Below are 10996 nucleotides of genomic sequence, written 5' to 3' on the forward strand. Positions count from 1 at the left end.
TAAATTTACTTTGAAATCATTCCATCTCGTGACTCACTCTTGTTTCACTTCATTCTCGTTTCAAACTATTGAATTTTCCTTTAGACACGAAAATTTCCTTATCTTACGCATTATATGATTCCAAGTCGGGAAGAGAAGACAATTTTGATGTTGGGAAATAAGCGGGAATTTTTATTTTATTTTAGTAGCGGATACGTAATTTTAATTTTGGCGCGAAATATTCAAATTAGAAAAGAAGGATGTTTTCTATTTAATGACTGTAGAAAAGTATTTTCTATTGAGTAATGCTAATATTCGAGGTGTTTTTGTTATATAGAAAGGTGCGAGAGGTTCGTGGGGTGAAAGGGCGAACCAGGACCTGAAACACACGAGGGGAAAGTCGTTCCGACACGAGAAGACGAAGAAAAAGCGTGGAAGTTATCGAGGCGGACAGATAGATATGAGTGTTAATTCTATTAAATTCGACGAATAGATTATGATACATAATCTGCTGGTATTTAGATTTACAAATCTCATATGTGAAAGACTTGTCGATATTTTAAAGAGCAGGAAACTCACATAATCTAATGTAATTGAGGATCCTATTGTAGAGATTTTAAGCAGATGGTGTTGACCAATTAGTTGCAAATACAAATTGACCTTCGCTTTGGAGGGTGAGACCATTTTTCCGAATTGTGTTCGGAGCTGATTTTATTTTTGCTTTTTGCTCTCTAAAGCGAATGAAAGAAGGAAGACGATTATTAATAATAATAATAATCAACTTATGTAAATTATTATCGGCAGATTAATAATAATCGATTATTAGAAAATAATTAATAGGTATAGACATCTCCACAATTGTATTGTGATTCAGTATCTCATGCGTTTAATTCAATATTGAGGCCCCGTTTTTGTCCATGAATATCCCGTTCAAAGTCGAATTCCATTTCAATTAATATTTTTATTTTTCATACAATTGCATCAACGAAATAATAGTTACAGCTTATTTTAAGGAAAAGGTGAATTTCCTAGTAAGTTCATATTAAAGATAGAATGTTGTAGCACATGTTTGTTCTTCAGAGATTTACCAGGTTTTTTTGTTTTTTTTCAATGCAAAATATTAGAGTAAAAGAAAACTGAAAAATACTGATGGATCGTGAATGTTTCACCGCAGTGAAGAAGGAAATGAACTATTCTCTTTTGATACAAATTACAAGTAATTTTTATCGCAGGGAAGCCCGATTTATGCATCTAAGTTAGAATTTTGATAAATGTCGCATTTATTCTGTGTAATAAAAAATATAAAATTATTAGATGGAATAATGTTCGTCTTATATTTGCTTTCAACCTCCTTACTAACTATATTATTTAAGATTTTTTTACATTTTTAATCAAGTTCTTTCAACTTAACTATTGAAGTTCATTGTGGGTGTCAGGTACCCCAAGCAATTTTCAATTTCTTCTAAACCATACTTAATTCGAAAAAATTGAGTAAGTGTCGCCATCTAGCTTTATTTGGAGACACTAACTGCCAGTAAAGTCGTTTAGCATACTTTATTGATTTTTGTTTATTTTCTAACGTAAGTATATCATATGAAGTGAAATAATTTTTTTTCGACATTCATACCTTGTTACATTCTCATCATCTATGATTGAGAAAGTATTAGAATTGTCGGAAATTTGACATCACATTTTTTCAACGGATCTCCACGTTTCGAGACCCCTGAATCCAAAAATCAGATTTTCACGATGGCGTCTGTCTGTCTGTCCGTCCGTCCGTAAACACGATAACTCTTGAAAAAATGAACGAATCAAATCCATCTTTGGCACACTTTTTTTAGGTCCTAAAAGAAAGGACGTGTTCGTTAACCAGCCATTTTTGATAAAAATTCAAAAAGTGAGCGCATTTTGAAAATTTTTGAGACCACTTTTTTCTGAATTTGAAAATTCTATGTACGGATATTTATAGTATTGAAAAGAACAAACAATTTATCCTTATGATTTTTTTTTTATAAAAAGAAAATTCTCAGTTACAGCGTTTTCAAAATTTTTTTAATCAACCGAAAATCAAAATTTGAAGCTGAAAAACGCACGATATGAAAAAAAGTCAAGAGAAGAAAAACATGTGTTTTTGAAATCGAGAATTCAAATTTTGATTGCACAAAAAATAATGGAAAATAAAAAATTCCATTTTGTAGGCAAACTATGTAAGATACAAAAAAAGATGAATTAACAGAAATGGTTATCCCAAAAAATATCTACAATTTCGTTAAGAATCACTTCTTGATAGGACGCGTTATTTTTGTTTTATTCGTGAAAAATAACGTTGGAAAAAGTAAAATAAAAAAAAGTGTGGAAAAACGACGAAAGTTACGAGAAATAAAATCCAACAAAACCTGTTTACAAATGTCTGTCGGAAATCGAGCGCGCAGCGCGAGTGTCACTATGAGAATGTGTACCTCAAAGCCTACAGAGCTTTGAGAAACTTAATCTTTGACTATACTTAATTAAGTAGACAATTCAGAATATGAAGACGCATATAAATACTGCCATCTAAAAGAGATCTTTTTGATAGAGTTTTTTTCAAGCATTCTAAATGCAAAGAATAAATATCCGAGCGCGAAGCGCGAGATTTAATCGTCGCGCGCTCAAACTTGCGAGCCGCGCGCGCAGCGCGGGAGGAGAATGTGTCCGCGAAGCGGACAGATTTTTTTCTTTGTAGATTGCTTATAACTTACGGCACACAGTAGGGTATTTTGGATTTGTTCGTGGAAATAATCGATGACTTGTCAATTTTCAACCGAATTGAATTTTTTTTTAATATTCGTGAATAAATTTACTGTCGAAGAGATACGCCACAGTATTTCGTTTTGAATAGTCAGTACGTCAAAAAAACGTCGGCAGACACAAAAATCATAAAATTCAGATTCCGCGAGTAATAAAACCATGGAAAAGAGTATAATGTCACTGATATAACAATTTCATATCGCATATAACTTTCTTTAATTATTATTTTTATAATTTTACTGATCAATCAGAGCAGATACTCACACACCCGAACATTTTCATTCAATGAGTCCGGAAACCTTACTTTAAAATTATACGTAGTACATTGATAAAAAAATTTTGGTCTGTAATTATTTAAATAATAATTTTATTAAAATAAACATTAAAACTGTTAGAAAAAAAGATTTAAAATTCTATAAAATACTCTTTCGTTGATTTCTTCAGAATAAACGTTTCTCGGTTGAATAATTTGAAAATTAAAGTATTTACGTTTTGAACGTTTATTAACTACTATTTAAAACTTTTATTGCAAAAATAGAATGAGAATTGAAAGGTTTGCACTTGTAATGATTGAAAACATAAATAACAATGAGCATGAAGCATTGTTTGCACGAATTACCAAATATTACTGACATCTGAATAGCCTAAAAATCGGCCGACGACTGCCGATGAACTGTGCAAATAAATATCTTTCTTGAATGCACTGATGTTGCAATTTTTTTTAATGAAAGGACACTATTTCACAAGTATAGTCATAAATTTTCAGGTTAAAATAATTAAAAATTCGTGAATTAAAAATTGTTAGTCAAAAAGCCCATTTTTTTCAATAATTTTTTTAACAAACTTGAAATAAATAAATGGATATAAAATCAATTCTACCTTATAAAAGATACCTTAAACTATATCGGATAATTTTGTTATGACGAAATATTCAATAGGGGTTAAACAATACATGAACAAATACGCTGAGGTGTTCAATACCCACGATGCTCTTTACCGTGATTTTTACCATGTATGAACTTTGAGGGTTAAGGATTAAAATTTGTAATTAATTGCCTATGTAGAGTCACACACCTATCAAGCAATGACTGTCGGACATTTTTTCTCACCTTCCAATTACTTATAGTAAATTACTAATTTTAAACCTCAGTATAATATTTCTGATTAAAATGAATTGATATTTACTGCTCTTTTTCATTAACATTCCTCTAATAACTTTGAGATGCCCAATAATTCGCGTGTCAGATGGCGCTGCTATCAAGTTAAAATAGATACCCTACAAAGCTCATTGGCAACCTGCACTTGAAATCGCAGATTCGAAGAATTTATGCGCATTTGAATTGTGTACATGTTTTTACAACAACAAAAAACTTTCTTTTTCCTCTGAAAAAGTATTTTTTGAATTTTTCTCGCAAACTATGAAAGATATCCGAAAAAACAGAGACAATTTTCATTAAACTTTTTTTAGAAAAGCTACTTTTTATTTTAACGTTTTTTTCGTATCTGTGATTGTTTTCAAGAAAAAGTAGAAAAAAAGATTGTAAGAAAAAAGAATTCTCTCAACTACAAAAGTTATTTAGCAAGCATCAGACTCACAAAATATCTTCATTATTAAAGTACAAGTTCAAAAGAAATCGACATCAAATTTAAAGGTTGGTTTTTTGAGAAAATCCATGTTTAATTTATTAAGAAGCCCCGCTGTGATTTTGCTAATTTTAAAACAATTTTTTAAAATTTTCTGACGGATTTCGAAAGATGACCACGAACGCTTTTAGAATAAAAAAGAAAGTTAAAATCTCAATCAGGTCAAAAATTATATAGGCTTAACAAAATTGGTGCTTTTTGTCAAATAAAGCAGAAAATTCAAATAAGCATAAATTCTTAGAAATTTCTTTATTGAAAATCGGAAAAATATGTATTGCCCAATTTCCACGGGTTGAATCCACAGGAGGGGGAGAATTCCATGAGTGGGGAGAGACGCCATCTTACGATGTGCCTTTTGATTATAAGCACGAGCATTTTTGCCGACAAACTGTGCATGAAAATATAAACATGTGGGCGCTGCCATGTTTGTCGCGGGACATCAAAAGGTGGCGGACCTCCCCTCTCATTGCATCACCCCGAAATGGCATGCCTAGTCCCTTGTTTCCTATGTCCATGATTAAATATTATTATTATTATCAATACAGTCGTTATTCAGTTTTCTTGTATTGGTACAGTAGAAACATTGCGTAAAGTCCGTTTCTAGTAGAATGTTAACGAATAAGAGGTTATATTACAGCTATCTATATTTTTATTTAAAAATAACTTAATCTTATTATTGGATATCTTTAAAGGTAATTTTTCCAGTACATAAAATACCATAGAAGCAAACCATCATATTTTCTTAGCTTTAAATGTTTTGATTTTCATAAAAAACTGCAGACAGCTTTGCCCTCACGTGAGGGGCGAAGCCGACGAAATACAGCATGTTAGAAATAATCAAATTGCCAAATCATTGTTTTTTTCATGTGATTAATACTTATAGAAATATGAAATAAAATAATGTAGAACTCGAAATGAGAAAAAACTGGATCAATTCAACATCTTATTAACTTTAAAAAAAATCATTGATTGTTAACTGGTTGGGGCTGCCCCCCCCCTCCCTTACCCTATAAATGATAGCTTCATCTATTATCATTATTTGCTACTTCTGCCCTACTCATAACGACTTTTGTCATTCCAACATATTTATAACACTTCATTTTATGAAAAATACGTGAAATACTACTAACTGGGGTGCCAAAGACCAGAGACCATACTTTTTGTATCAATTTCCATTGGCACCATCCATGAAATTAATAATAATCTTTTTTACAAAAATTTGACATTATATTGCATAAATAGGATAAAAATAATATTAGTAAAATACGATAAATGTTCGAATTTTATTAATATTTAACGAAAATATGTAACCTCTAATACTGTTACCCTACGTGCTAGAAAACTCCACATGGGCTAAAACGAAAGATTGACCCTTTTATGTTTAAGCCAATGTGCCCAGCCAAAACTAAAGAAAATCAGCATGGAGCCGATAGGAACAGTTTATTTAGTCGCCCATCGTATTATAATGTGCTTTCTATTCGAAGCAAAATCCATGGGCATCGCGCGACTAAAAAACGTTTCCAAACGACGCCATGCTGATTTCCTTCAGTTTTCGACATACTATCTTTAAAACAAATATTTAAACTTCACTTCAGCCCATGTGGAAGATTCTAGTATGTCACATTGATTTTTTATACCAGGGTGGCTGCAGGCTAGGTATTTAAAAAAAAAAAATGGCAAAAGTCACGGAATTTCAGTATTGGGTTAAACCCTGTTGATTTTAGACCGATACCTACTTTTGAATTTTCTTAAATTCAATTAAAATATGTAATGGTATTTTAAAAGATTTAAAAAAATTGCAGCTCATTTCCAAGAGGTTTAAAAAGTTTCCATGGATTTCGAAGGTTTTTAAGTATTTGACCTGTAAGGTTTTAAGATATTTAAAGATTCTGAAGGATTTTATACCATTTCCGAGGATTTATAAGATTTGAAGAGATTTTCAAATATTTTTTGCAATTTATTTGAATTCACCCTGTATTCTTGCTACTTTATGATAAATACTTTTTATTTTTTGGAACTCTTGATTTTTGTGAACTAGCTTAAATTCACTCAACAATACTAATTTCAATGGACATTTTTGAAATATTTAGTTTTTGTTAAATTCACCTGAAAGTCTTTTAACCTCACCTTGGATTATTATAGACATTTCATCCAATTCTTTTGAATTCCCCAGCATTTTCCTATACTCATTTCAAATTTATCGAATTCAATGAATTTGTTCATATTTTCAAATTATTTTTAATTCCCTGAAATTTTGAAAAATTTACCTAGAATACTTGTAAATTGAATCGAATTATTTTAACTTTAAAAGGACATTATTCACATCGTTACTGTACATTAGTCACTTTTTGGGTTAGAAATTGGTACTTTTAGTTACTTTTTCGGATTAAATAGGTAACGTTTAAAGGTTTTTAACAGGTTTTTCAAGTAAATTAGGTTGCGGCAGCCCTGAAAATAGTAAATTATAAATTTAATTTTTAAAATTTCTATTTATGAACAAAGTGTCTCGTCCCGAAATTCGTGTGTTGGAAAAGGGGATGGGCTAATCCATCCGCTTTGCACTTTTCCCTACGTTCGACGTTGCTGCTCGTCACGTATAGCTGAGCAAACTTCTCTCGACCCCGCGGCTTCTCTCTCACAAACTGCGGGGCCATCAGTTCTAGGAAGATTATAAACCCAAAGTTTCTAATTCCAAGTTCCAGTGTAGGATCGTACATACGCAATCATCTACAGCTGGTTATCCACTAGTATTGATTAATTGAATTTATTAGCTTGGATTAATGCACTTTTTATAACATGTTGAACACATTAGTACAAAATATAGGTATTTTAATTGATATATCTTTAAGGTTACGAGATAGAATTGTTTTGTGAAACAAGGGTGAGTAATCATATTCCTCGAGTCCTGAAAGTACTAAAACCATGCATAACTCATTTATTTGAAAAAAAAGGATTTATCATGCTTTATCCGCTTACTTCAAAAATATTAATGGTCAGGGAAAATGTAGGAAGTTTTGAAAATGAAGTTTTGCGGCCACTTGTTCACGCTTCCAAAAAGTGCACAAAAAAGCCGTTTTTGACACTTTGACCCCGTTTAAAAAAAATGTAGGTATTCTAGAGTATTTTCTCGACAGATTCCTAATCTATATGGGAAAAATCCTATAAGAAAAAAAATTGTGTTGGACAGTGTATATATTTAAAGGGGAGATTGAATTTTCGCTCCCGGCCTTCACAGACGGCCACCGGCTGAGGGGAGCAAACGTCCTCTTCCACTGCACGGGCTACGTTAGTAAGTCCACCAATTCCAGCCCTTTTCTCCCTCCCCCCTTCTCTCCGCCAACCTTTTCTTTAGAGATACACTGCCGTGAGTTTTCGAAATGTTAAAATTATCGAAATGTTTTCCATTTCACTGTAATTTTGAAAGAGATTCAACTTCAAACCCAGATTAAATGTAACACTTTTCATTTGCCTAATAAATTTCAGAACTGTGAATGGAAACGCAAGCATTCATTTGTTTAAAAACAAATTAAAATGTATCAGTACAAAGAACTTTCTAGATTGACCTTTGTTGAACTAGTATCGCGTTATTATGGCGGACTCAAAAAATAAAAGTATAATTAATAATTAATAATTAAAAATTAAAAAGGATAATTTTACAAATTCTTACAAACTAGTAACTAAAGTAAAAGTAAAGATGTATATGGACAAAATTCTTATTTGAATTACTTTGACCTTGTATAGTATTGCATAGTATAGTATTGTATAGTATTGACTCTGGGCCTGCTGGGGATACCACTAAAAAACGCGTCTTATTATGATTTACCTCCAGGGTGGTGCGGAAAAAAGGATACAAATCTATTTCCAATACAATTTCAGATATCACTGAACTGGGAAGTAGTCCGTGCAGTGGAAGGGGACGTTCGCTCCCCTCAGCCGGTGTCTACCTATGAAACTCGGGAGCCAAAAGCATACTACGCATTTTAAAAAATTAAATGCGATTTAGATAGTAAACTTTGAATCCAATAATCTTGATAAAAAGATTTACTTCAGGAGATATTTTAAAGATAGAATGCTAAAATAGCCAATTGCAAGTTTACATTGAAAAAGATCACAAAATAAAACCGAATCTTTTTGAATAGCGAAATTAAAATTTTCAGACAGGATGAGATTTTCATATTTTAAGACCAAGACATACTTTTCGCATGGTTTCAAAATTTTTAATTTTCACATTAAAAACAGAATGCGGAGGTTGCGAAACCTATTTCAAATTTGTTATACTATTGAATGTAATTTCTGACGTGATTCCACCTAAAAAAAAACAAATCTAGCTGTGAAGCAGTTAATGTTTACTAATGTATCCGTAACAATTAATAACTTAGCAGTTAAAACAACTGATTTATAGCTAGAATTGAGTCTTTAATTAAAATCAGTAAATATTTTAACTGATTCAAATTCATAGAGATACCTTTTCTTTATATATAAGCATTTTTTAAAAGAATTATTTAACCTTCAAAAATAAAGATCAAAAATAATTTTTTTCTTAACTTGCATCATTAAAAAAATTTATTTATAGACCTACATGAAGGCAGAGGTTTTTTCCTGTAGAAAATTGATTTTAAAAAGTGGAATAATATTTTTGTGTTTATGAAGATGAACGATAAGTACAACTGCGCGTAGTGGGGTGCACCATAATACTGCACGTTTATTTCCATAAATAATGTTTATTTCAACTTTTAGCATCAAATTTCTTTGAGAAAAAAACCTCATCATTCTTCCAAGCCTAAAAATAAAATAAGAAATAGTAGAAATTCCAAAAATTGGAAATTTATTTTTCACTTTCATTTTTGAAAGTCAAATATTTGGTTCTACGAAAAATGTCATTAAGTACGTAAGGTTTAGGGAAGGGAGGCAAACAATATTTTACGTAAAATTCCTCTTTTTAATTTTTGATTCTAAATATAGTAATTGAAACCTTTTTTTGGCTGTTGAAATTTGTTCTTATCATTTCACTATCATTCATTATTTGTTTTATTTCTGCTTTATTCAGAATGGTGAATTCCATGGAAATTATGCATAATATCATAAAATCCTTTAAAACCAATTGAATTCCCTGAAAATCATGTGAAATCTTCTGAAAACTACGAAAATCCTTGAAAATTATTTGTCATTCCGTGAAATCTTTTAAAATCCTTGAAATAGTCCCATAAAAATCGAATAAAACACTTCAAATCCGGGAAATGTTTCAAAATATTACGAGACCCCTTTAAATCCGTTTAAAATTCCTTAAAATTTTACCAAATTTTCTAAAATCTATGTTTTGAAATCTCTTACAGTCTTTTTATATCCCGTAAAACCATCGAAACTCCTTTAATTCTCTTAAAATCCGTTAAAATTTTGCAAATCTTTCGAAAATCCATAAAATATTTGTAAATCTTATAAAAGCCCTTTTTAAATGATTGCGCTTTCTGGAACACCTTGAAATCTCTGAAAAAATATGGCATTCCCTTACATTTTTTGTTGGATTCATTGCTGAAATATTTGAAATACTTGAAATCGCTTGAAATCTTTAAAATCCTATAAAAATTCCTTAAAATCTCCAAAAATTGATTAAAAACCTTAAAATTCGGTGAAATATTATAAGATCACTGGAAATATTTGAATTCCCTTACAAATTATTTTAAATTCGTGGGAATCTTTCAATTTCTTTAAAATATATTTAAAACATTTAAAAGCCATTTAAATCGCTCATTAAATCTCTCAAAATCCGTTAAAATCCCTTAAAAATTTGTAAAGTATTTGAAGATTTGTGAAATCTTATATACAAATTCCTTTAAATCCCTTTAAATCTTCGAAGTCTCATTAAAATCCCAAGAAATGCATCTTGATCATTTTCAGACAAAGATGAAATTTTCTCGAAATATAATTAGCTGGGATTAAAATATGATGGAGATGAAAAAATCTTTAGTTCCTTGAAATCTTTTGAAATCTTGTTTGTAGTGAAAATAATTAATATATTCTTGATATATTGAGTGAAAAATATAGAACCATGCGAAAGGATCGGGGGAGGGTTACATCCCTTATATCTCTGTAAATATTTTTCCTAAAATGGAAAAAATGTTTTCCTTAATCTGCTCAGGTTAAATGATTTGATTAATATTTTTCTGATTGAGCATTGTACAATTCAGATTAGGAATACAAAATAAAATATTTACAAAGCCTCAGTGATAATTGAAATGTTTGAAAAAAATACTTTGAAAAGAAAAACGCAGACAATCGGAAAATCAGTCACCCCCACATGACTTTTAAGGGTTAAAAATGAAAATTGTTCAATTTTATTCACTCTCAGTTTGAAAGGAAGAAAATTTGAAGTGGCTAATCTAGTTTTATGATAAATTAATATATTTAGTTTTTAAATAAATTTTCATCTGCGATCCAGGTATGAGCATCATCCCCTTTTTCTTCAGAACCTTGAGGAGAAGAACTGAAGAGGATAAATATTTCAAAGGTGCAGAAAGGGGCCAATTCCCCCCTCTTCTTTCATCTGGTCCCAGTTCACTGTTCTCCATCCAACGAGTCTCCAGCTGCG

The 10996-nt window shown here is 30.9% G+C and overlaps 1 long non-coding RNA gene across 1 annotated transcript in view; it reads left to right on the forward strand.

Annotated features, from left to right (window-relative positions):
• Positions 1-1294, forward strand: part of LOC117173591 — a 4392-nt gene extending 3098 nt beyond the window's left edge. Inside the window, exon 2 of the long non-coding RNA XR_004467209.1 lies at positions 317-1294. This is a non-coding gene — a long non-coding RNA (uncharacterized LOC117173591). The remainder of the gene's footprint in view (positions 1-316) is intronic.
• The last annotated feature ends 9702 nt before the right edge of the window (positions 1295-10996 follow it).

Source organism: Belonocnema kinseyi, chromosome 1 (genome assembly GCF_010883055.1).
Source record: "Belonocnema kinseyi isolate 2016_QV_RU_SX_M_011 chromosome 1, B_treatae_v1, whole genome shotgun sequence".
NCBI lineage: Eukaryota > Metazoa > Arthropoda > Insecta > Hymenoptera > Cynipidae > Belonocnema > Belonocnema kinseyi.